This window comes from Phasianus colchicus, chromosome 9 (genome assembly GCF_987193195.1).
Source record: "Phasianus colchicus chromosome 9, bPhaCol1.hap1.1, whole genome shotgun sequence".
NCBI classification, from domain to species: domain Eukaryota; kingdom Metazoa; phylum Chordata; class Aves; order Galliformes; family Phasianidae; genus Phasianus; species Phasianus colchicus.
The window spans coordinates 28276635-28304492 of record NC_143444.1 but is presented as its reverse complement, the minus strand read 5'-3'; the positions used below and the strand labels follow the sequence as shown (position 1 = coordinate 28304492).

Genomic DNA, 27858 nt, shown 5'->3' with positions numbered 1-27858 from the left:
CTCACACTTTTTACCATGTACTCCAGGATCATTTGCCAGACTGGGAATAAATGGCATCTGTTTCTATCATCCAGGCTTGATTTCCTCTTTCTTACAAAGATGTTTCACTCCTGGCTTCTGGGGTGCAAAAAAGAAAAAACAAAAACAAAATGTCCTAAGAAAATGTTGGGCCTGATTCTGATTGTTATTCCATTTTTCTGCCATCATGACAAGGCAGTTTTACTCCCTGGATCATATTTATGTTTAGCTAGCAAGAACTGAATTATTTGTCACAAATTTGCTAAATCTCAGCAGAGCTAATTTAAGTAAATCAGCTGCTTTAAACATGCAATCCATCTATTATTAAACACCGCGCACAGTTCAGTGGGAGGATTTAACGAGAAGTGATTTTGGAGAAGGCAAAATGCCATTTGTGGGAAGAGGAAAACCACCCAATTCAGAAGTCAATTTGTTCACCAGTCACACGGAATTTACACCAATCTACACAACTTGACGTTGCTCGAGTTCCTGTGTCAGTGCTGCTGGGAAAGGCAAGTGGAGCCTAATGAGCTGCCTTAGTGGAGATGTTGGGCTCTGCCCTTTCAACAAACACACTTTGCCATTTCTTGGTGCCCTTCCAAACTAAAGAGCCATGAGACCTCCCCATTGCTTCCAATGGAAGATCGGAATTGAGAAATGGTTTTGTTTGTTATCTCAGTCCTGTAAATACTTATAAAAAATATAAATAACGTATAAGAAAATATATAAACAAACAAAACCCCTTAAGAACAGCTAGGAGAATGCTAAAGTTAATATACCAGGTCGTCTGCTCTCCACAGGAATGCTTATTGTCACCTGAAGTCAGTGGAACTCCCCAAAATACATTATGGGGAGAAGCATAGGGGAGATGGATGACTGCTGGACTCGATGGTAAATGCACAGCAGTGCTCAGGCAGGAGGCAGGAGCTGTGGGAACAGCAATCACCCACACCAAAGCAGGCTCGGGTTGGATTTCCATAGTGGATAGGAGGCACATCTCTGGAAAACGTAGCACGCTTCTGGGTCCATGCAAAACCCTTCCTTGTTATTAATTTTGTAAACCCTTTATTATACTTTCATTAAATGATATCTCTCTTAAAATGCCCTTTCATGCTGAAGGCTATGCATGGTGTCCACAGCTTTCAGTGCCACTTCACGTACAAATTTTAGGTCCTCTTCTGCAACTTCTGGTAGGGAAAAGAGAAGAGTAAAACCAGAGACAGAGAAGCTGTGACTCGCCTGCATGCTTAAGGTCAGGTGATGGTGGATATTTGTGGTTCAGTCCTGCTGTTATTCAAATAAATGGCAGGTTTGCCACTGATGTCTGCGGGACTGATGCAGGGATGGTATTGGAGTCGTGTCTAACAGCATTAATTAGGGGTGGTTGGCAGAGAAGTGAATCCCCGACAGTAGGATTATTTAGTGGTAGAGCAATGTGGGATCATGCCTTCTGTTCCTGGACTGCTCTCATCCAGCATTCAATCCTGGGTCATGACCTCCTCGAAATGCTGTTCTCCTGCATAATAAGACCTAAAGGATGCAAGTGGCTGGCTTCCTGCAGCAGTGCAAATGGGGATTTTTCATGTATGGAGATAGAAAAAAAAAGCCTTGTGCATTTTGCAGATAGATCTTTGAAGATAGGTCATGTCTAGGAATTTATTGGGCTTTTAGGGTTCTTTTGCAATGGTGTTTCATAGCAAGATAGATCCTCATCTGCTCCCAGTCACACATAACTAATTGCACAGTAATATACCACAGGAGGTAGGTTTCTACTTGCTGTTGGCTCCTTGCCTTATATTCTTCTTTTACCTGATATAATTTCAGATATGATCCCAACTATTATGTATACTTCCGTGCATAGATCGGGTTTTTCACATTACCATCAAAGCATCTCACCTTGATGAACCCCAAGAGCTTTTCTCTTAGCACTTGCACCCACATGAGTGCTCTGCCAGACAGAGAAACTTAAGCAGGGCTGGCCAGGAGCTGGACTCGATGATCCATGTGGGTCCCTACCAACTCAGAATATTCCATGATTCTATGACCCACAGCTCTAGTGGCTCAGCAGCAATTTCCTTCCCATGAATGGCAAACCCAGGTAACAGCTGAACATCAAAGCTATGGCATGGGCTCATTAAGCCTTGGCCATTTCTCATACCCAGCCAGGAACTCAGGGCAGCGTGGCTGGGATCTGCTTCAGTTTTGGTTAATAACTCACTGACAGATGCTGAGGCTCAACGCTATGGAGACAAAAGACACAGATCTGTGAAGCTCATCTGTAACTCAACAGCTCCTATGACGAACTTTGGTTTTGAAGGGTTTATTTATTTTGAATGCTGTATTGCATAATGTGTGTATTTACTCCTGGGTATTTATCCCTACAATACAGCAGTCATTTGCAAACGTAGAATTATAACATTTTTTCCCCCCTCTTTTCAGTGGTTTGACTTTTTTAACAGACACTTAAATATTCCCTAATGGAGATGCAAATCCCCTTGCAATTCATCTAAACTGGATTTCCTACACTACATTTCACAGACCTCTTGGATATAATCCATGGACACCCATGGGTCTGCAGCGCACAGGTCAAAAAGCGCTGATTTATTTATTTGTGAACCATCACACAGTTCTGTGTGCATTGCTCTCCATGTTGCTTGTGCCTGGTACATGGATCACAAGGCTGTCACATGCTAAGGCTTCATGTCAATGCTCCATGAACAGACCCAGCTTTATTTTGAAAGCAAGTTCATAATTTGTTGCCCTCTGCAAGGCTCTTCTTGACCTCAGTGCCCTCATGCAGGGAAATAAATAATACAGTTTCAGAAATCCAGGTGGTTTTATATCTTCCTGGTATTGCACATGAGGGGTTTCATCAGGATTTGGAAACTCTCAGAGTTTGGGCTGGTTTTCATTGCATTAGCCAAGGACTATTGTCTTTGTGCACATGTGGGGCCCTTTTCTCCCAGCACTGGAGAAGCCCTCCTTTATCCTAATGTTTGCCAAGGGAGACTGGGACCTGTTGCAACAGCCCCAGATGCTCAGAGTCAGTCCAGCCCTGAAACAAGACACACTCTCCTATCTTCAGGACTAATCATTCAGAGAGCAATTATGTTAAAGACCTCATTCTACAAACACTTATTCCCTCGTTGTATTTCTAATGTCATACTTGGCTCCATTTTCTTTCACTTGCGAAATCTCCTGCTCCCTCTCTATGCTCCAATTCATTACAGCCCTGCAAGGACAGGGCTGTGGCTAGGTACCTATGCTGTGATGTTTGGCAATTGCTGATGTCACGACGTTTGGCAATTTATCTGAGCTAGAATACCTTGTTTATCATACCTAAGCTGTACTGTAAGTGGGATAGCTTTGAAGGCAACAGAGGAATGCTTCTAGGTCTGATCAGCCCCACGTGAGGGGCATGGTGGAGATGGGCTGATGGTTGGACTAGATAACCTTAGTGAACTTTTCCAACCTTAATGATTCTGTGATTCTGCTGAGTTGCTTGAATTGAAACTAAAAAATGACCATGTTGACATTGCAATTCATTTTCAGATTTATCCCGGTTTTACACTACAAGCTGAGATCAATACAGCAAACAAACAGATTTGAATAAAATAAAAACTAAGCTAGAGTTCTCTCCCAAATGATGCATCCAATTCTTTTCAAAGATGTGTAGACGTTGGGGAAGAAGGTGGAAATAATGAGCTACTATAAATAACACCAGTTCTTCCAATATTTCCATCACAGCCAGCCAAAGCCTGGAGGTGCAGGATAAGTCTTGAGAAAATCTATCCTGATCACAGACACGTTGACAATCAGCTCTTGAGTTAATTGGAAAAGGGTTTGCTTGCAGTTTCTTTTTGTTAGTTTGTTTAAGAAAACAACTACAACCAAACAGAAAAATAGATATATTTTTGTCCTGAAGTGTTTTCAAACAACAGTAATAAGGTGAGGACAAGACAAGAGGTGTTGTAAGCCCGTGCATGGTCAAGATAAGATCCCAAATGTCTCCATCTAAAATAAAGAGGATGCCATATAATGCAGAAAAAAAGCTATTGCTGGCACATAATAGGACAGGTATAGAGAGCAAGGAAGGAAATGGGAGCTGAGAAGGTTTACAGATTAGGATAACCATCCCAGAAATGGTCCAAAGACGGTTCAATGTGCCAAATGGCATCTATGAAAATCAGACACCACTCTGGGGCACACAAAGCAGAGTGTCATTTGTCACAGATGTCACCTATCCGTCACACCACTGCATGCATCATTTCTGCTGTGTCGGGGGGTTGGCAAACCTCAGCCACAGTGAACGGTCCAACTTTGTAATCTGGACCTCAGGGAAGATCTGGAGAGAGTTCAGCAGGGAATGAGGAGAGCTCTAGAAAATGTGATTTCTGCTGCAAGCCAGCCAGCACCGAGCTCATGTCGTCCTGAGCAGAGAGGACTAAGGGGGAAGACATGATATTATAACTCAAATATTTAAGCAGAGAGGAAAGGAATAAACTGGTTCTGAGTCCGCTGGGGAATGAGGCAAGAAATCACAGCTTCATCTGCAGAGAAAGAGACTTAGGGTAAAGGTAGAGATGTTTTGTGTGGATTTTCAGGGATTTGCCAACATTGGTGTGAATGCAGCTGCTTGGAGCACCTCAGCCCCACTGGAATGGACCAGAGAGCTTGGCACCACCATACAGCACGACCTGGTGAGCTCCCTTCCAGCCCTATTTTCAGTGATCTCGTAATAACACCAAAATTACATGCTGACAGCATAAGAGCTGGGATTATTTGCTTTAGGATTAATGTAATTAGCCTAAGTATGAATCAGATGGTTTAGCTATTTGTAGTTGGAGCACAGAGGACACATGCAATGGCCTCACTCTGTTGGTGACGTTTGTGCAGACACTGACAGACACTTCCTTTCCCCTAAACCAGACAGGGCAGGTGGGACTATGACACTTTAAAGCCCACTGGATAGTGCCAAGCTGTGTTTTGCTTACATAACCACAGCATTTCTGCCATCATACATTTGCCATCTTAATTAGCATCAATAAATGCTGACAATGGCTGGATTTACTAGGAAGCCTTGAGTGCCAGCTTAACGTAATGCTGATATATCAACATATGACTTCTGAGATGTGATCTCTCCTAGGGCTCTCTGTTTCAGCATCACGCACGATAACAAAGCTCTTGGAATCATAGAGTCACAGAGTTATAGAATGGCTTAGATTGGAAAGGACCTTAAAGGTCGTCCAGTTCCAATCCCTGTCATGGACATCTTCACTGCTCACATCTCCTGCATCACTCAGGAGACAGAATCACAGAATCACGGAATTGCCAGGGTTGGAAGGGACCTCAAGGATCATGAATCTCCAACCCCCCTGCCACATGCAGGGCCACCAACCTCCTCATTTAATGCTAGACCAGGCTGCCTAGGGCCCCATCCAATCTGGCCTTGAACACCTCCAGGGACAGGGCATCCACAACCTCTCTGGGCAGCCTGTTCCAGCACCTCACCACTCTCTCTGTAAAGAATTTCCCCCTGACATCCAACCTAAATCTCCCTTCCCTCAGCTTAAAACCATTTCTCCTTGTCCTGCTGTCACTTACCCTTTCAAAGAGTTGATTCCCCTCCTGTTTGTAGGCTCCCTTTAGGTATTGAAAGGCTGCAATGAGTTCACCCTGCGGTCTTCTTTTCTCCAGGCTGAACAAGCCCAGCTTCCTCAGCCTGTCTTCACAGGGGAGGTGCTCCAGTCCCCTGATCATCTTCGTGGCCCTCCTCTGGACCCTCTCCAACAGCTCCCTGTCTTTCTTGTACTGTGGGCTCCACACTTGGACGCAGCACTTCAGATGGGGCCTCACAAGAGCAGAGTAGAGGGGAACAATCACCTCTCTGTCCCTGCTGGCCACCCCTCTTTTGATGGAGCCCAGGATACCATTTGCCTTCTGAGCTGCGAGAGCACACTGCTGGCTCATATCAAGTTTTTCATCTATCAAGACCCCCAGGTCCTTCTCCACAGGGCTGTTCTCAAGGACCTCTCCTTCCAGTCTGTAGGGATGCCTGGGATTCCTCCGGCCCTGCAATATCAAGCCCATGTGCAGGAACACAACAGTGCCACGGAACCCAGTGTTGGATGGAAACCTTCAAGTGATGAAGAATCAGCCACATTGCTTGGAAGAGTCCTGACGGATTGCTGCACTCACAGCTCAAACATACCAAGCTTCTGGCTGGAAGTATTGCCACTCCAGTGCTGCTTATATCTGGGCTTCCCTTTATCTGATAGATGACCAAATATCAGCTAGGAGAAGCTGCTTACTCCACGTGGTGCACACAGCAAGCAGCTACCAGTGCAGGATATTTCAGGTGGGAAGACTAACAGGAGGACACACCTGCATTCCTCTTTCTTCAAAGAGGAAAATTCCTATAGAAATTTTCAAATCAGTCAAGATTCTGAAATTCAGACAAATGAGAGAGAAAAGAATTAAAAAAATAAAAATAAGTTCTGGACAGGCTTTTCTCCTGACTTCAAACTCGTTTGAAATTGCAGCTGGAGATGAGACCATGTGATCCCAGAGCCCATGGAGCAATTTAGCAGAACGCCTGTGTGACCCCTGGCTGCAGCAGTGCCATCTGTGACCTATTACTGGGGATTTCGTACCAGCTGGGCAGCAGGAGCTCATCTGAAATCCACCCCAGCTCAGGAGATGATGAGCTATATAGCTACTGCTTGTATTTGTCTTATAAAATTAATAATGCTGTGTTCTGTTGCCATTAAGGTCTGATATTAAACACACTAATTTCCTAACAGACCCAAAGCAAGAGGTAGGAAGGCCATTTATTTTTAATGAACTGAAAACTGTTGTGATCTCATTCATCCACCCATGAAATCCACTGACTGACAAGGTCCCATTTCTGGGCAGCGGGGTTAAACGTGCTTCAGACAAAAGCCAGATTTTCCTTTCCTCTGCATGCCATGGGCAGGATCAAAGGAGCAGGGAAATGGACATTAAAGCCCTTATAATCAGGGACACAGACTCCAACCCAGCATGGGCCAGCCCCCTTGCAGGCTCATAGAAATGCCACTGTGCATTTTTTGCATGGGAACGCTGGGAGCTCTGAGAGAGCAAACTGGGCAAGTAAATAAGGTTGGGGAGTAAGTGCTGCATGGCCTGGGCTCATCTGTCATCACCTGGAGCTTCTCCTTGGAAGCTACCTGGGAGCAGATATCCCTCACATCTTTGATGCTCCCTCAGTTTCAAAAAAGTGGTTTTCTTAATAAGCCTGTAATATCTCTGGGATGCAGCAGATGGTGCTAGCATAGATAACCCTAGAAACAGAACGATGGGCAAACAGGTCTTGGGGGGAAAGGGAAAGTAAGATTTACAATTTGATTACAGTTCTTTTTAGAAATGTTCGTAACGTGCCAGAAAAAGTGTTGTTGTTAATCACATTCCTTCTCAGCTGGGAGAATGCTGTAGTGATGGCAGCACAGCCAGCAATCCGTGCCATTTTGGCAACAGACGATTGGATGGGCTGTGAGGCCATTCCCCTTGGCTTCCTATGTGAACCCCTGGATTTGGCTTGGAGGTGAGGATGAAGGTGGCCTTCAGAGAAGCTGGACAGTCATTTCTCCTCTTGCACTGTCCTTTGTTCTTGTGATTCAGAATACCTTTCTCATCTGACCCCCTCAAGTGGCCTTGAAGGGATGGGAAATAAAGACGGCTGATGCCTTCCAAAAAAACAGCAAAGTGGGAATAGCTTGTTTTCCAAGCACATATGAATCCATTTGCATTTATTTTTAACCAGATTAACATCCAGCTAATGTGGATGTCAACTAATTGGAATGCAATTTTGGAAATTATGGAGGAATTCAGCACTGCTGATACAAACCAAATGTGATGGTGGTGGAAAGCATATGAAATTTATCTACATGGTCTTGGTGTCATCAGCATGCTCTGCCATTCCCCTAGGTTAACTCTTAGGCAATCTGAGTGGAAAGAAATATTGACTAATAAGATACAATGCATTAGCTGGCTTGGGGTTTAAAAAAAAATAATAGGGAGTTTATTACTCAGATCTTCCTTCTAATAGAAATTATCAATGACTCTATATATGTAAAGCATTTTTCTTCTTGGAATGATTGTTTCACTTGTCACTGCTTCAATTACAAAGGCTGTTGTAGTGCATAATGTTTTGTGAAAGCATAAACACAAGTATAAGGATGCTGTTCATATTCTGCATCTACGCTAAGCATGTTTGATGTACTTAAAGAAGGTGATTATTCAGGAAAGGACTTAAACATCCTCCAGAGTGTACCAAGAAAGGAAAGCAATTAAATTCCTGCTTCACACCCTGTGTTTTCCTTATCAAATGTCACAAAGAAAAAGCGTTGCCCCTTTAAATGGCTGAGATCCAATGTCCTGCTCAGTGTTGAAATTCTGCCTCCAGGAAACACAGACAGGGAAGCATCAAAGCAAAGAAGACGAGTTGTTCTTTAATCAAAATATTGTGAAACTGTGGTTCTGTCAATGGTTTGCTGTTCGGATTTTGTAGATACGTAGGATGATTGGGAAGCTTCAAAGAAAGATGTCAACCAAATGTTTTTCAGAATCACATGCGAGGCAGAAGGAAATGTGCTTCCTAAAGGTCGCACTGGCAGATGAACTTCTTTCTGCAATCATTAAAGTTGTAAAGTCCCCCCTCCCTGCACACACATGAAAGATGATAGGATCAGCATGCCAGCCAGAACCAGATTTGGGAATCAGACAATTCTCTTCGAAGCAACAGTGTGTTGATCTTTCCAGGGGAAAGAATTGCATGGGCAAAAATTCACTTAGGAATGGTGAGGCAGCCGGAGGATTTCACATCTCTTTCCCACAGAGATGCATTCACTTGACTGCATTTTCTCATCCACCAAACAGTCCAACGTTAAAAGTGGGGAGTCCTTTACACCAGATAAAGGCAACTTGAGTGATGAGTTTGGGCAACTGATAAGTTAGAGGAATGATAAAATAATAATAGAACCATAGAATCATTAAAGTTGGAAAAGACCACTAAGATCCCCCAGTCCAACCAGCAACCCATCACTGCCATGTGCATTAAACCACACCGCTAAAATAATGGTAGATTTTGGACTCATCCATCTCTGTGTAGGGTTTCTACAAGTTATGCAGTAATTGTAGCAGGCTGCTACTCAGACAAAATAAGAGAAAGAATAAGGATTTGACCATAACTCCTAGTTTCTCAGTCCAGACCAACCTTAAGTTCTATTTCATGGCCTTCAGAAATGGAGAAAGATGATCTTTGGATGGTGGCACTGGGAAGATAACTTAGATTCATCCTCCTCTTTTTGATAATTCTTACCCTCCTTGAATTCTTAGAAAGCTTGACTTACTATGGTATTGCAATATATTTAGCATGAGCTTAAATTCGAGGTTACTATTATTGGTAATTTATGTTTAACAGCCTCCTTGGAATTGCATCCCTTGGAGAGATACTTCTGCATCGCAGATCTGCTGAGCTGTAGCACTCCATGCATGAGATCTAACATGGGATATTTACTCTTGTCTTGCAATTAGCAACAGAGCCATTCCCTATTAAATCCCATGAACAACTATTGGGCATTAAAAAGTCTTTTATCACTGCTTAATTTCATAATTTTTGGAAACAGAAACCCCACGTGTTTTTTCAATAAGCACTTCTCCTCCTGACAGCGCTACATCTTTCACAAACACAGTGAGAATAACCTCTGGACTTTGCCTGCAGCAGTGAAGTATGAAATTCTGAATTCCATGGGTCACTGTTTTTGCTGCAGCCAGATGTGGATAAAAGGCAAAGGGTGGTTTATTGTTGTTTTTTCAAGAAACAGAGAAAGGTTTGTACTAAGGTACACCCTCTGTCCTAAAAACAAGTGGCTAACATGTGGCTTGAATATTGCCAATTGCCATTTCAAAAGATGAAACTTAAAAAACAAAATATTTTGAGTTTAAATATTCTGTCTTCAGCTAATAAAGTACATTACGAGCTTAAATTGGATTTGGGAAAACACACAGGAGAGCTGCAACCTTGATGCTGAGCTGTGAGTTAGTGACACGACTATTGGTGCCATTGGTCCTGTCCTGGTGGTTTTATTGGCGTCGATGAGTTATGGTGAATATGAAAGGAAAATACAAAATGGCTGCAAAAAGTAATTTTTGTTCTGAATTGATTGGGTTATTAATTAGAAACAAATTAATAGATGAACTCAATCCCCATCCACACTGATGGATTAGTCCATAAGAGCATTTTACGCAAACTCTTTTGGGGACTGAAGCGTGTTTAAAAAACAGCAAAGCTTAATTACTCTGCTTTACATACTGCCACTGAGTCTACCATCAAGTTACAGCATGGATCTCTACACTAAAAGGTTGATGGATTTTAAATGTCAGTAGCTGAGGCTCCTGCATACTCAGTTTTTTTCCCCATAATGATGGAAAATTCTGGAAATGGTTTGATTCTTCCTTGTTGTCTTGTTGCTGCCTAACTTGTCACGGTCAATAAGACCACCAGCACTGTGGAAACACACATCAGGAAAACTCAAGCTGGTTCTCAAAGGCCAACAGCCAGATTTGAGCATCCCCTCAAGACTTTATCCAAAATTCCTTAAGGTGTCTTCACACTTATAGATCAGTGCTGCACTAATTTTGTAATACAGCCAGCTGCTGCATGGGAAAAATGTCTTGGAAAAGGAAATGAAAAATGTCCAACTTTCCATTTGTAAGTGCTGAGAAAATCCATCTCTTCTCCAAACTGTAGGATCTCTTTGCTTGTGCCTTCCTACAGATTTCCACCTCTGTGTACTGCACACAGAATATCAGGAGGCAGTTGGACCCACAGATTTAACAGGAAACTGTCTGGCTGGGTTAGGATGGGTCATTTGTTTCCTCCGCTGAGCTGAAAGTAAGGTCAGATGAGTGTTAAGGCAGAGTACAGCCAACCATGGGCTGGGATCACCTCTTTGGACTCACCACTACATGCTGCACAGGCTGGTTCTGCTCCAAATAAAGCCTTTGGAGCAGGAACTGTACCAAGAGGGATCGTGGAAACTCAGCCCCAGTTCTGGTAGTTTGATGATCTCAATCACTGAAACGCTTTGAGGAGCAGATATTTTCATTCCTTTCTAATTTGCAGTTGAGACCTAAGGCAATTTTTGTTCCGAAAACTTTGGAGTTCCTTCAATATTTTGAGCCACGGAACAATCACTCATGTTCTCGCTTTAGTCATTTGAAGTCTCCCTGTGAAACAGCTGGCCTCTGATGTGCGAGATACCTGCTTCCCACTATTTGGCTTCCGACAGCAAGAAGATGACTTACGGCCATGAACTATCCCTTAATTTAACACATCAAAACCGTGCAAAAATAAACAAAACAGAGTGAAGAACACATGTAGATCATGAACTCACATTCTGCACCTTGCACTTTTGCCCAGAGCACATGTTTGTGCAGCTTATCTCCCTGGGTATCTGTGATGGTGCCTTCTCCTGTGTTTGTTTTCTTTGTGTGGGGATACTTGGCAAGGAACTGCTTCTCTGGGAGAAAAAGCAGTTTCTGCTTCTCTGTGGCTATGGACCAAACAAAGACTGTAACTGGACATTTAACCACAGGCTTGCTGCAAAACTTGTCTGGATAAGAAATATGGCTCGCATTGATCTCAGTGTGCTTTGAGGAAAGTTCTATCCAGAGCACTTTGTCCTTTTTTGCTCTGTTTCCTACCTTCGTTTAAATCACTGTTGGCTTTCATTTCCCTCTCTTTAATCTCAGAAAGCCCTTCTGTGGCCCTAAAACATAATTTAATGTCACAGCAGCAACTTAGCTTGAGTTCTGCCTCTGCTTCTGAGATGTGAGGTGTGTCTTGTACTGGTAAGAAAGGGGGAAAAGCATGTCCATGAGTGAAGCCTTTGGCCACTGGGATTTATCCTGTAGTTTGATGTTGGGCTGTTGTTTTCAAGTCTGTCTGCTGAAAAGGACTAAAATATTAGTGAGATGCTTCCTACTGAAAACACCCTATTAATTCCTCTCTTTATTTCCATGGAATGCCTTTCATTCTGCTGATTTTATGTGAAGAGATACTGAGGTAAGTCATTGAAGGTCCCTATACGAGAGATGGTAATAATAGTACTTCCTTCTTTGGGGGAAAAAAAAAAAAAAAAAAAAGCTGTTTGTCAAGGCATAGCTCAGAAACACTTTTGATCAGAAATTTCCCCTATGAGCTCTGAGTCTTGTTGCATCCAATGACTCATGATTTTGCAGTTGGAAAAGAGCTATGGTGATGCTCAGCTTCAAGGCAAATCCATGAGCCTATAACATTCTCCTGGAAACACTTCTGACTCTCATTTCTAAGTCTACTTACGGTATTCTTCAGACCTGAATAAATCACATTTAATAAGAAAGAAAGAGGAAATCAGACCCAAATCCTGCTGGCCAGAGAATAGACATTATCCTTCCCCATGGGCTGAGGGGATTGGAACATGCTTCCCAGGGAGGTAATGGAGTCATCATCCCTGGAGATGTTCAAGAAAAAGCTGGGTGAGGTTCTAGAGCAGTTACAGACGTGGGCTGATGCTCGGACTAGATGATCTTATTGCTCTTTTCAACCTTAATGATTCTATGGGTTTGCATTATAGTTGGTAGAAGTCTGAGCAATGCTACCCCTCACCGGCTTCAAGCAGCCAAGTCTTCAGCTGGTTCTTCAGAGCCCCAGCACTGCTTGGAATAACATCCTTTGTCAGCAGAGATCTGCCCACACAGATCTTACGAACATAGAAACATGTACATACAGCCAAGAAGAAGATGTTACAGGCAGTGAATTCCTACTGCTGATAATTAATGAAAATACAGTTTTTTTGTGCATCGCTTCCCTTCCTCATGATGAATAGAAAGAAAGGGTCAAATCCAAAGCTAATGGTTGGTCAGACATCCTGTTTGGCGAGGGTTAAGATCAGGTCTCGTGGAGTCAGGAAAGAGAAAGGCCCCAAGTGTCCTTGAAATTTCCATATGACATTTAGGTATCAATGACGGCATTGTTCCGGAGCAAGAGCTCATTTTCTAAGAAAGTCAGCTCGCTCCTTGAGGACTGCTCCCTGCAGCTGAGGATGCCAGGCTGCTCCTTGGCAAGAAGCACGTTAGTTCCTTTAAGAAACGCTCAAATTAAATGTGCTATAAATCAACATTTCTTTACTCACGTTAAGATACAGCAGCATAATCCCGCCAGAGATACTGACCCAAAAATACTTAATGATGCCAATGTTTCAAAGGAAAATTTTCCATGTGTAGAATTTTTTAAGGCTTTCTGTGTTTTTGTAGTTTATTTTTCTTTTGAAAAAGATTCAAAAAATTCACAATCTCTCTCTCCCTCTTTTTTTTTTTTTTTCCTAAGGGATTATCTGCTAATCTTACCCTGTTACAAAATATATTCATAATCCTCACAGCAGTTACTTAGCAAGTCTTAAACCTGTCATTAAAATACCTTCTCTTGTTACTACAATCAGCAGTCTTAATCCACTGTGAGCCTCTCATTTTTTTTTTCTTCTCCCACTTTGTTCCCAAATGGCTTAAACCAAGGTATGACAGGTAGCAAACAATCCCTGATCTAATTACTTGGAAGAAACAAATCAAGGGAAGGAGCATGTTTGTGTGGCAAATTCCTGACAGTTTGGAAACCAGAGGCCCTAGGAATGTGCCCGGGGAAAATTTTAAACCCACTCCAAAGCTGTGGGTTTGAGAAGTGTGAATATGTCCCTGGAAGGCATTGATGGGTAGAGGTGATGCCAAAAGAGGGGGCAGCCATGAGCAGATCCCAACATGCAGTGCCATCCCTGGGGTAAGGACAAGGGAGTGTGGTCCTGAATGGGAGGATGTGCATGGGCTCGATCCAGCAAAGCATGCACTGGGCTTTACCTGGGTGTGTTCAGCAGGCTGGCATCATCCAAATGGCTCCTGGCACCAGATTCCCTGTGAAATCCCAGACTGGACGATGGATGCTTACAATGAAAAAGAACAGGAAAAAAGAGCCTGAATTAGAGATGAGCAGAGGAAATGCAGCAGCTTGGCACTATGCAGTGCTGGGAGGGGAAGAAATAAGGAGACATTTAGTCAGTGCTTCAACCAGCCCTGGCACGAAGCACAAGTTACATGTGTCAGACAGCTCCCACTCATTTGAAGCTCAGAGCTTGCTCAATACCTGACTCCAGTCCAAAAGTCCATCTCCAGAGAGGGTATCCATAACTGCTCACTGGGAAGGTTGGAGACCCCAAAGCGTCTTGGGAGCTGCCGGATAACAGCAGCACTGTTGTGAGATCAACTATTGCCTGTACAAAACCTTTTTACACAAAGCTGGGATTTTTTAGAGGCATTAAGTACATGAACTTTTCAATCTTAAACAATGCCACAATGGCCACCTTGGGAATAAGGCACTATGATCCTTCTTGGAGATCATGTGTTGAAGTTGTCTTGTTAATAGGGAGATACTAATGTAATGAAGGGAAGCATTGTGGCTTGGAACAGCTGGGCTTTTCTAACTGCTTGCCTAAATGTGGGTGATTAATGACCAAAATGCATCCTTGCTGAATGGCACTGAGAGCCTTGTCTGGAGGTATTCTGTGATATTTTCTTTTTTCTCATTTTTGTAAGAGATTTGTTGTGAACAAAGATCCGTTGATAAAAGGCTGTAACAGACAGGCAATAATACAGCTCTCATTTTACATATCTGATGGCTGACAATGTTACTTTGGTACTGCTTGTTTTTTGTTTTTTTTTGCAGTAGGATCTGAAAATGCTAAAAAAAAAAAATAGTTTGTGCTTTTGAGACTGAAGCCACTCAAATATCTTAATGAGATTGTTGGAAAATGCTGCTTCATCCAAACCAAAACATCTCACAGTGAAACAGTCCCATTAATAATATTTCCATGGGAAAGTTTTCAGAGTTTCTGGGGTCAATTTATAAGCAGAGAAAGATCTAAATGAGAACCCTGATCTCAATCTGAAAACAGATGTTTCAATGGCAAAAATAACAAGAAAACTATATCCATTTCGGTGGAGCGTTTGACTACTTTGGTTCTTGTTCCACACCAGAATGAAAACACATTTCCAGATCTCAGAAACCCTTGCGGAGGTCCTGATCTTTGGCTGCCTTTGACAGAAGCTTCATGGCCTGCTGAAGAAGGTGCTACTATGGTGGCCCTTGGTCGCTCTTTCCACACCATGGTCACCTGCTCCATGCTTGGACTTTGATGAAATATATATATTTCCTTTAGACCTGGGAGTATCCATCTGGGAGAGATGCAGTGACCTGGTTAGCATGGGAAGCAGAACACCATTCCCCTCTAAAACATACCCTGTGGTGACCAGAAATACAAGTGAAAGCTGAAGCCAAAGGTTAGAAGACTCAGTAAGAGACGTCCTCATTGCCCAGCAGCTACTTTCCGTGTCCTTATTGCTCCAAATCATGTTATTGTTCAATACACAGCAGACAGCATGCAGGTCTCATCCATCAGCAGTGACTTGGGGACTTGGCTGGTAGGCCGTGCCCAGACAGGATGGATGGACAGGTCTTTAATTGGGGCTCCAAATCTCTTCTGAGCAAAACAAGTGCTTTTTAGTGTCTTGCCAACACAGCGTGCACAGCTCCATGTCAGCAACCCATGTGGTGGAAAAGAAAGAACAACATTTTGGCATCTGTTCTACTCGTTAGGACTTCCCTGCCCACCAGCAACACGTGTGCATAATGATTTCCTTCACCAAACAGGTACTGCTCCAACCAGAGCAAGGTTCCCTTGCACTGATCCAACTGTCTTACTTCCAGGCAAGTTTTTTTTCCCCCTCAGCCAACATGTTGGCTTTTATCATTCAGCAGGCCACGGGACTGTTTTCCCTGACATCCCCTTAAGAAGGATGTATTTTTCAAAATACTGCCATTCCATTCACTAAAACGGGTTTTGATGTGGCTACTTCAAATCAAAACCATGAGCTTTCCTCTCCCCACGCCCACCGACTTAAGATCTGCCCCCAACGCCAGTGGTTCAGAACTATCCAAATAAAGCAGTTGCTTTAAGGACTGTTTGCTTTTCCTCTCAGGCTCCTTCTCCCGACGTTATATTGTTTGTGGAAAAAGAGTTCTTTGGGTGGGTCACTTAGTGTTGTGGCTAAGAAGCTGTACTTGATGTCTGGTTCTGTGCAGAAGAAAAACATGTCAGAACAGTCTTGAAAATAGAGTTTTCTTTTTTCCTCCATGTCAGGATGTTACCTTTTTCCCTCCATGAAACAGCTCATTCCCATGAAAAGCAGCATTGCGAGGACACGTGCTGGGTGGCTCCAAAACACAGCAAACATAACCCTCTTTTCATAGCAGGAAAACAAATTACTTTCTGAATAAAGCCTCACATGCAGCTCCGCATGTTAACATTGCTTGAGCACTTACTTCTGAATATCTTTATATTAGGCAAACATGCTTCGTTATTCTTGAGTAATTCTGCCTGCCAGATTGCAATCCCTTAAATTACTGTTACACGGGGTTTTGTCAACGATGTCATCTTCCTCCTCCATCTTCCCCTCCCCGGATTTTTACTTTAAAGCAGATTCTCTGACCAACCACTCCTCCAACACACTTACACAGAGTGGCATGCACACCGGGAGCCAAAAATGGCATTAATGCATTTTTCTTCTGCGGCTCTGGAATGACGTGGATGTGCGTTGCCTCGGAGAATGCTCTGTTTTCTATTCCTGCGTTTGATAATGTGCAGCTGGGAAGCCACGTTTCACAGGTGGTTGGTGAGCTTATTAGATTATTCATAACTGTTTTTATTTCGCTTCTTTTTTTTTATTATTATTATTTTAGAGCAATTAAAAACATGTGTCAAAGGAGGCCTGCAATGATTAGAAGCGCTGTTGACATCTATTTTCCAGTTACCTTCTGCTGTTTTCACTTGGGCTGTACAGAGCCCAGTGCTGGTGCCCATACGAGCACAGCTTGCACATCACAGCTCTGAGCCCACACCAGCCAAAGGAGCTGCAACTGCCTGCTTTCCCTGTTGGAAATCATTTGTTTTTAGAATAAGACAGCATTTGTTGAAGGTTTATCAGGGATCATTTGGTGAGAAATTTCTGCTGGGAATAAGCAGCAATCACAGTAATAATTACAATAATGGTGATGAATGTTTTGAGTCATTTTGTCTGCTGATGATCTGGGAGCAGTGACAAATTCTAGACACGAAGCAATTCATTTGAGGCTGAGTTCCCGATCCATGGGGATCTTGAAACAAGAAGGAGGGTAATAAGCGCCAAAGGATTCACTAATGGGGAGAAGCTGTGCCAGTAGATGAGGCCAGACCAGACCCCACTACTTCAAATCAGGCTAAACTGCAATGGTGCAACACAGCCCTGCAAGCCTCTGCTGGGACTGTCCCAGCCATGTGTGATCCAGACCTCAGCTCTGCATCTTCTCCAGAGGAGGACTCCAGTAGCACCCACGTGGGCTGCTCAGCTTCTGCTTCCCAGAGGACTGACTTTGCTGAGGTGTTGAGCTTTGACTGGCTTGCATTCAAGCTGTATGTTACCCTATCAGATAGGCACACCCTCAAAGACTGAGCTATTTTCTAAGAGGAACTCCTAGCAACAGAAAGCATGGCACTGTTGTATGTCGTGAATAGGATTTCTGTAATTCCTTTGTTTCAAAAAATAGGATTCATATTTCCTTAAAACTGGACCTGTAAAGGATTTGTGTGTGAATGGAAGGGTTGACGTGGCACTTAGGGACATGGTAGGTGGGCACGGTGGGGTGGGTTGATGGTTGAACTGAATGATTCTGAAGGTCCTTTCCAACCTTAATGATGCTGTGAGAAGGAGTACTAAGATTAATATTGGAAAAAGTAGCAGTGACAGGTGGCACCAACAGTGCTGTGGATATACTCCCTTCTGAACATACAGAAAGCAAAGACACAACACTCAGTAACCTTCAAAACCCCTCGGTCTCCTGTCTTCAGCACACACTGCAGGAGTAAATCCACAAGCCTTGTATGGAGGAGTGCCCAAGTCAGCCCTATTGACGGGGCAGATCCTGCCAGCTCAGGCCAGAAATCCCTTCCTTTTCCCCAGCTCTTCTGCTGCTAAATAATTCAGTTGCTGAAAAGCTTTGTTTTGAAATGCTCCTGGCTTATTAGTATCCCTCGTGCATCACAGTTTTCTGCTTTCAGGTCATTTCTTATACACAGGAAACGAGAACAGGATGGCGAAGTTTGCATGAAATATCTCTTCTTGCCTGGGAGAAAACACAGACTGCTGACTCAGGCCATGCTCACAAACACTCCAAACTCTGCAAAATATACAGCCCCAGCGCTCCTCCAGCTGCACGCATTCCCACCCTGTCTGCCATGACACGTCAGCCACTTTGGAAGTCACCCATCTTGAAGAGCTGCTCTTCAGAATATCGGAGGGAAAGGACTTTACCAACATTTAGGAAGGCAGAGGGTGGTTGAGGTTGAGTACATACAGCCAGTGCAAGCAACAGGTGCTGCCTGTGTGGCAAACGTCCCTCTCATCATGTCTGCTGGGTGCACATGGAAATTGCCACGAGCGCTGCTCCTCAGTGACCTTTCACTTGCAGGAGGAAATGAACTTCTCTGCTTCATCCTGACATCTGCAAGCAAGCTGAGACATATTCGAAACATTTCAGTAGGGATGATCGCATGGGACAGGCAGAGCTGTACTTCCAAGTTTGCCCACAGGTCTCACCTCTGATCACTTTGTGGAGACCAACGTCACATCTGTCTTGTCAGGGAGGGTGGATGAGTAGAGGAGAGGCCAAATTGTCTCAGCTATTTTTTCACCCCTTTAAAAGCTCTTCAAATTTGTCCCAATTTCTACTTTCCAAGTGAGAAGCTAGAGCAAGGGCTTCATTAAGTAGCCATGGAAACACCTAAGGAAAAGAAGCAACCTCACAGCTAACTTAAATAGAACCAAGGCAACAAATCTGGCCTTAATCAAGGCAATCTGAAGTCATTCTGGAATTTCATTTTGCAAACTCTGGTCTTGCTCCAAATTTACCCACCTTCCCAGCTGAAGGCCTGTTCCTGCTGGCTCAGGCACTTTTCCACTTGTGAGTTTGGTGTTCTGGGCTATTTCCCAGAGCGGAGAGGTGGGCTGTGCTCACAGGGCTGTCTGTGATGTCCCACACAGTCAATGGAGGCCATTGACAACATCGCTCTGAAGAATGAACCAAATTTCCTGACAAGGCTGGGATCCAGCAGACTGCATCCAGCCCACCTGCACCTTATCTCACCCATACCCTGCCTGGATCTACAACCACTACTGATGCCCTTATAGATACTGGGAATAAAATTCCAGTTAGCCCCACTAAGATCAGACTCTGTTCAACTTGGAGTGACTTTGATCCCACTGTGGCTGTCGTACCTTCTTGGTCCACAGGTTCCATCCCACTGCTCTCTCTCCTTTACTTTTACTGGAGGTGGGGATGCCTTGCTGCTTGGATAGCTAATCAGCCCTGGAAGGCGTAATTAAATAACAGCATGCTATGCCACCTGAAGTCTCTCAGGATTAAGATGGGGTTTTAATTGTCTAATGTAAGAAATGCGTTTGGTTTTGTGGGTTGGATTCCTGCTGGTGAGGTGAGAAAAGCATCCTTCTGCCAACAAACAGCCTTGCCAGGTTTTTATCTCTTTTCCTCCACTTTTGGTTTATTAATGCTAGATCCTTTTTGATTAGCTGAGCTGCTGGTGTGGTTTGTGCTTCCCTTCTCACCTGCACAGATTGCTTTTGCAAATGGTGTGATCTGTTCCTCTGGTGCCACTGAAGAGATTGTTCTGCATGAGCATGATCCCCTCCTGGCTGCACCACGTTGATTTTCCTGGAGCACAGTGTTGCTGCTCCAAGGCTTTACTGCGACCCTGATCGGTTGGTTTGAGCTGCAGGGAGCTGTCAGCAGACTGCATGCTCCTCTCGAGTTTCACTCCTCCATCGCTCTTCTTTTGCAACTTGAGCTCTTTATTTTTCTTGTGCAGGATCTGATGATATCTGGGCACAGTCCGGTTCAAGCCAGGGCCTCAGCAAAGTTGCCTCACTTCAGAGAGTTGGGAAAAGATGTGACTCTCCTATTTCACCCAAATTGAGCAGTTGGTGGTAGAAAATACAGTAGAAAAAAGCTTTCTCTTCCCTATTCTCCCCTCCTCCCCATGAGCACTGCTGCTTACCCATGCTTTCCCAAGTGCTTTCTCTGCTCTTTTTCATAGAATCAATGAAGCAACTCACTCCTTGGGGTTTATATCCCTTGAGAAAAAGGCAGAGCAGCTTGCAGAGCCAAATCCAGCTCTCTGTTCCTTTGTGGCCAGCATGGCAAACGGTGGGAATGGAATTTTGCAGCCCAAACTTTGCAGCCTTTTACATCGCTGCCTGAGCTGACACCTTTCCTTTGAAATGGAGAACGTGGCAGCGGTTTGCATCCAGTATCTTGAACCTTAATCCAAGCTCTGCAAGGGATTCAAGATTTTTGTGGGCAGTTTCTTTTTTTTATTATTATTATTATTATTATTCCTCCCCTGACCCACTTTGCTGCTGTGCTTGGATAAATAATTTCTGCAGAGTAGGAAGTGCAGCCAAAGTAAGTAGCTTAATGTCTTTTCTCGGTAAAAAATCATAAAATTATCAGTCTCGGATTCACTTCAGCAGTAAATTAAAACTATCACAAACAAAAGCTGCACAAAATGGAGTGGTGAGTGCCTTCCTGCATTACTTATGGTCATGCAATAAAGCTGTGTTTTCAGCCGGTGGACAAAAGCGAAGCCGGTGTGAAATCTGGAAGCGGTTTTCACCCAGGCATCACCCTATGGCCTCATCTATCTTGTATGATTGATTCATCCCGTGTTGTCCTTGTGGGCCTGAAAGGAAAACAGTGATAGGAGATACCATAGCACGTTATTTTCCAACATATCACAGGCTGGAATATCTCAGAGCTTATTCCTTCTTATAGATAGGATGAGAGGGAATGGCTTCAAGTTGTGCCAGGGGAGGTTCAGGTTGAATATTAGGAAATGTTTCTTATCCAAAAGCGTGGTCAGGTGCTGGAATGGGCTGCCCAGGGAGATGGTTGAGTAGTTGTCTCTGGCAGTGTTCAAGAAACATATGGATGTTGTGCTAAGGAATATGGTTTAGTGGGGAAATATTGGTGGCGGTTTATGGTTGGACTAGATGATCTTGGAGTTCTTTCCAACCTTGGTGATTCAATGAAATGAGCTGGTCCCAGGAACACCTCCATGAGCACAGCCCTCAGTGGGCTTTGTCCACTCTGCAGGAGGAGTGATGGGCTGCTCATCAAGCACACAGCATCTCCTCCCACAGCTAAATGATTGAGCATATTCTTACCTAAGGACTTTGTGAAGAGAAAACCAATTGGGTCCAGCCATGTCTATTGCTCCTCTGAGCACCTTGATCAAGCTTTGAGCATCCCTGTTCATTGCAGGGCAGTTGGACCAGATGGCCTTTGAAGATTCCTTCAACTCAAACAATTATGCAAAGGATGAAGTACAGAGGCTCTCAGTGCCTTCCTTCCCCTTACGGCCCTTTCCTTGCCTTTTTCCATTTAGTCCTTAGGTGGTGTTGTTACAAGCTTAGTTTTTTTTTCCCTTTTGAATGCCAGAAATGGTCACCAGATACTCTCATCCCCTGACAGTTACCTGATCGTTTCTGCACACGCTGCCAAGAGGTTCCCATCTGTAGATCTTAAGAAGCCCAAAGTTATGCCTTTCTGTGCTGGCTCCAGACAATCAGGTAAAGTTTTGTCCATGCCCTGAGGACACATAATAAAATAAAATAAAAACAGAGAAATTCAGATAAATTGGAAGAGAAACATAACCTCAAACTCATGCTTGGTTAATATGAACAGAGCTGACATTATCACTTATCATTAAATTTCATCTGACTCTCTGTGCTGTCCCACCTTGTCTGTATGGCACTAACAACAATTACAGCATTTTTTAGCACCTTAAGCCAATCTGGAAAGGAAATTTCATTTCTTCTCAACCACACTTGTGCTTTAAAAGTTCTCCTCCATAATGGAAAAGGCTGTGAAGCACTTACTCGTCTGCCCCAATAAAAGCCATTCTGGGGATGAAAGGCTTCATGTTTTCCAATATTCACCAGAGCAACCAGCTAGAATTTCACACAAAATTTTAATTCATCATATAGATTTAAATCCTGGAGACCTGATCTGGATAGGATGGTGTATCTATCATATATCATGCATCTACTGATCAACAAACACGCAGATCTTGATGGAGATTATTTTGCATTCAGCAAAATTACGCAGCCACACATTGATGTATCGACACGTGGATACACTGATACACTGCACATCACCTCAAGACCCATCTACCCACTATCCTGATGCTGCCAGTGTGCCAGCAGAGATCAACAACCTGAGAGACTTTCCACATCCTCCTGAATCTGTGGGACACACGGGGGCTAACAGAACCTCCTTTATCCATAGGGTTTTGCACTATCTCCATGGAGTCCATTGCATTTCGGCTCTCTGGGGATGGGGTTTGCAGTCCCTGGATGCAGGTAATGCCTGGCAGCAGCAGGCAGGTGCACCACAAAGGCTGCAGCCTTCCTCCTTCCCACGGTTGCATGCTCGCTGCTCCATTGGCACAGATTTATTTCCATGATCGATTTGTAGGAAGAAAAGAGCCAGATAAGAAATATGTTTTTAATAGTAATGTCACCAGTGAATGCTGATGATCTTGATATCAGCCATTAAGTAAAAGCAGGGGTGGAATGAGCATCATTTGTCTGTTGCCAGCTTCTCCCAACTGGCTTTCATTTAGACGAGGAAAAAAAAATCTCATCACTGCTATCCAGGTAACAGTGAAATATATTTGTTGTCAGCAACAGGTCAGAATGCAGAGATACATTATTCTCAGCAAGCTGACTTTCTGAGCTAAATGCTGGATCCTTTTCCTCAATTATTCACATATGTTTTCTGGTTTAATAATAACCCACATGCTGTCCTCTAAAGAAAGCTTGCAATGTGCTGTCTGCATGATCTCCAACCAGAACCCGTGCATCTGCTCGGCCATTTCTTGTTCCACAAGTGCTGAGCCACAGAAGTGACATCAAGAAAGGTATCAGGAGAGAGTGCATCAAGTTAAAATATAAAATTACCCACCACAAGATTGCAAGGAAAGCTTTAATGTCACAGCCTTGGCAGAGAGACTTGAATAAGAACCCAAGCAGCATGCTGGTCACAGTGTAATAGCTAACTGATGTTCTCCCCCTGCACAAAGGCACTCCATCATTCAGCATGTTTAGAGGTGTCTGCCACTATGTTCTAGCACAACACGCTGCATTCCACTGCAGAATAACACGTATGCAGCCCTACATGATGAATGGTCACGCTTGCTGCTTAGCAAGTGCTCGGTGGCTTTGATGTACAGTTTTGTTTGGTGCGTGACATGTGACAGCAGCATTGCCCCAGTAAACAAGTGTGTGCTCTGGTCAGAACATACACATTGCTTCTGTTACACAACGGAGCTGCACGGCAGATGTCTGTCCTTCCCTCTTGTCTCTTCCTTCCTTCCAACATTTGCCTCGGCCCTTCTGCAAAGCAGATTATTTTCCTGCCCACGTAGGTCTGCACTGTTTTTCTATCAGTGCGGCTGATACATTTTCTTACTCCTTGAATTCTGTGTGGGTGCAAGAGGTGGTTCACCTTCAGAACAGCGAAGGTAAAAGCAAAACAGCAAGCACGTGAGCTGAGCTGGGGTGATGATTCTTTGTATGCTGCTGTGGGGTTACCATGCAAACAGCAATCAGAGCCATGGGCAACTCCTACAGCTGATGTATAGTATCATAGAATCACAGAATCATTATGGTAAAAAAGACCTCTGAGACCACCCAGTCCAACCCCAACCCACACACCCATGCACGCTGACCATGTCCCTCAGTGCCACATCGCCATGGTTCTGGAACACCTCCAGGGGTGGTGAAAGTGTAAATCCCCTGCTCACATCATCATTCATGTCTTGTTTCCTGGCAGCAGAGAGGTGCCAGCTCAGGAGACCTCACCGTGATGTGAGCACACTGTGCTCTGGGCATTGCAAAGCCTCACATCAGGCTATGGATCCTGGGCTGCTCACCAGTGGGAGTTTCAGTTTCTGATAGAAAAAACAAACACTTCAAAAACACAGATGGTATTCGTGTAACCAAACCCCGCGTCCTCTCTGGAAGAAGTTCAGTGGGAGATTTCTGACCAGCACCAAACACACTTCCAGCCATGATAGCTCAGTGATCCCCCAGAAATTAAAGACTAAGGAGCTCCAGGTTCCCCTCCTCCCATGCATCCCCTCTTGGTGGTGCTGGGCAGCCCTGCATTGAGTCCTGTCTCTCCAGGGATCACTTTCAAGTGTAATGCAGTAAAGCCTCATATGATTTCCATATGTCCCTCTGCCTGAATATTTTGCAACTGATTCACTTTGAAAAAGAAAGAAAAAAAAAACAACCACCCAACTTATAAACACATTATCCTGACAGGAACAATTCTTGAAGTAGTGGGACATACGATAGCAGAGTCTTTGAAAGGAGGTTGTTATTATCCAGTAGCATTTTTCACTGGATGTCTACGAAATTTACGTCAGAGAGTCACATCCTTTGAAGAGAAAGAATGAGAAGTGCCCTGTAGGACAGGTGAGCTCCTCCCTGAGCCTCCCCATGGCTATTTAGCTGTGTGCAGCCTTGCCAGCAAGGCGATCAGCTGAACAAGCCACAAATCCAGATGCCTGGGATGGGAAAGAAAATGATCCAAATTTCGACATATGGGTTTTGCTACAGCTGTGGCCGCAAGTGCTGACTCCTTTGCTGGAGGATGCAGAGCAGCCAGATGGAAAGAAAACCAACCTCACTGCCTCTGCCATGAGAGCACAGCTCTGGGGTGATGTGGCTCTTGTGAGATTGTAGGATTGTGCATGGTCACAACCTCCACTCTGACTATTTTCTGTCCCCATCTCAAACATAACATGGATTTCTTATGGATGTTCCACTCCTGGCTGGATGTATCAATGTGGGTTCATTCAGCCCCTCCTGAGGTCATACCCTATGTTCTTCCTGAGAAAAACAGACAATTACCCTCTGCACCTGACTTCAAATCGCCTCTCCAAAGCATGATGTTTCAAAAGCAACTACCTGCAGTGCCCAGTCTGGAATCATCCCCAGATGGCAGCCCTAGCATTGTATTTAATATCAAAACAGAGCCACAGCTGAACGACAGAGCCAGCCCCAAATCCCACATGACCACTCTATAGGGATAGACAGGTCACAGGAGCTCACAGAATCACAGGGGTTGGAAAGGACCTCAAGAGAACATTGAGTCCAACCCCCCTGCTAAAGCAGGTACCCTACAATAGGTTGCACAGGTAGGCATCCAGCCAGGTCTTGAATATTTCCATAGAAGGAGACTCCACCACCTCACTGGGCAACCCGTTCCAGTGCTCTATCATCCTTACTGTATAGAAGTCCATCTGTATGTCCTGCAGATCTCTTGGCTTCCCATAAAGAGTGTTGAAGTGAATCCATGAGAAAAGCCATTCTTTACACCTCTCTGTTTGCTTCCCACCTCATGGAAGTGCATCCTTACCTTTAAACTAGGAATCAGAAAGATCACTAGAGCTAATAGAAGGATAACACTGCATTAACTGCATCTGAGAGTGGCTGGGGAGATGGTGTGTTTTCAGTGTGAAGGCTGGTTCAGCTTCTTGTGAATTTGTAGTAAATCAGCACTTCATAATAAGAACAAATGTTCCATTCTCGCTTTAAAATTACTATGGTTAGAAGCTTGTAATGTGTAGTTTTCATGCAGGGGTTACATGATGGGAACTTAAATCTGTTGCATTTTCATCTGTAATTTAAAACGTGTCATTTTGATCGATGAATTAGTAAAGGAACCCAGGATAATTTTGAAACTACGAGCTTAGTCAAGTTGCCTGACCTTGCAAATAACCTTTTCAGTTTCAAGGCCTTTAATAGCTTAACTATTAGCTAATCTCCTGGGAAACCTTTTTCCCTGGGCAAAACTAGAATGGAAATATAACACCAGTAATAAGGTTTCCATCTTTCTTCTATCTTGATCTTTTTAATTAATTGCCACTCAGTAAAAACACAGACTGGGAGGCAGGGGATACAAACCCTTGCAAGGGGAGGGCAGGAGTTAACTGCAGACCGTTTCCATCCTTTACCTGCCCCTCTTGCATAGATTCCTTAGGTGCTGAAATATATTAGCAATCGTTAAGGTCCAATTACTGCTTGAGTGCTTGACACTTTGGGCTGAAAGCTGTGAAATAGATCACTTTGTTATGGAAAAAAAAAGCCACTCAGTGCCTAAAAGGAACAAACATTTAAAAGCGTGAATGCTTTGCAGAGCACCTCAACCAGCCCCTGAGAGCTTTTGTGTTGCAGACCTTCTGGAGCTGGTTCTTAGGTTTTGTGGACTGCTGCTGGGGAAGGGCAATGGCTTTTCCAAGGGCGAGCAGGGATTGCAAATATTTGGTTTGTTAGAAGCAAAGCGAAGGGTGAAGAGGACCAGGTGGAAGTTCACTGCCCAGCTGACACGTGGACTGACATTTAGTCCAAAAAAGGCCTTGAGTTCCCGCGCATCTTATTTAGTTTACTTTTCCAAAGTTTCTGGTACCATTGTATCTGGCCTTCTAAAACAAGTTCTGTTTTGAACAGGTGGTTTTCCCTGTCTCCTTACCTCGTAGATGAAGGGCTTCTCGTTTATTTTAGGTGCACCCTTTCTCATGCTATATGGGGAAAAAAAGAAAATCCATTTTCCAGGCTCCACGGTGACCACTTGCCATTACTATCTGCCAGGCCAAGCTGATCCCCCTCCCAATTGGGGCAGGGCCAGCAGCGTGCCATGCACTCAGCAGGAGCTGGGTTGTGCTTCTGGTGCTACTCATTTCACTCTGTTTCACACTATCAACCTTATTAACGTCTGCTATTCCAGTAATAAGAAACCAGAGGCATGGAACTGAAAGGAAAGGTCCTTTCAAACAACAGATATGAATGTTTCTGGGTTTTTTGGGGGAGAGGAGGGGGAAGTGTTTTTAGTTTTTTATTTACTTACAAGGGAAGAGTATGGTGAAATCCTCACTTACCCACAAGCATCTTTTGTTGGGATGAAGATCATCCACCACTCAGCCGAAGGCACATAGCAATAACATGGAGTTGTGGAGTTTTGATGTGCAGATCCATGGAGGTTCCCCACAAGTTTATCTGTAGCTCCTACAGTTTATTCTGCACTTCTGTGCTTCAAGCTTTTTGGCTACGTGAGGGAAGGTAAGCCCTATCTCTGCACCAGCATCTGCTCTGGCACCATCCGTCTGCACTATTGATCTCCAAACATCTCCTCCTCCGTTGAGACTGTGCAGATCCAAGCTGTGTGTGATTGACTGCATGCAGGGTCCTGCTCTGCAGGCTCTGTTTTGAGTGAAAATGAGCTTCGTCCTTGCTCGGTGACTGGTGCTGCTCGGTGACCTTTGAACCAGCACTTAAGCCCCTGGAGCACAGAAATTAGACCTCAGTCTGGAAGGACCTCTGCTCCAACAGATGACCTGTTATTTTATCTTGAACAGCAGCAGCCGGAGGAGCGTTGGCACATGGCTTTTAGAGCTAATCACTCACTGCTTTGAGGAGAGCAGGAATTTCGTTCCCTTCCCCCATCAGCAACCTGGGACTTTATTGCACGTCTGGATCCTTTCAGGCTGATCCTTCCTTAGCGTGTTCTATTTATTTCCCTTGGGCCCACACTTGTGA

At 44.1% G+C, this 27858-nt stretch overlaps 1 long non-coding RNA gene across 3 annotated transcripts; it reads right to left on the bottom strand.

The window, feature by feature from the left end:
- On the bottom strand, window positions 1-27643 carry LOC149916896 (uncharacterized). Of its 3 annotated transcripts, none has more exons than XR_016469365.1 (4): window positions 27201-27643; window positions 21729-21841; window positions 13948-14030; window positions 1-117 (listed from the first exon to the last, which is right to left on the bottom strand). It is a non-coding gene; the product is annotated as an uncharacterized LOC149916896 (long non-coding RNA). The 3 variants fall into 3 exon arrangements; XR_016469366.1 differs by lacking the exon at window positions 27201-27643 and adding an exon at window positions 23971-24217; XR_016469367.1 differs by lacking the exons at window positions 1-117; window positions 13948-14030 and adding an exon at window positions 20638-20933.
- Window positions 27644-27858: the final 215 nt, after the last annotated feature.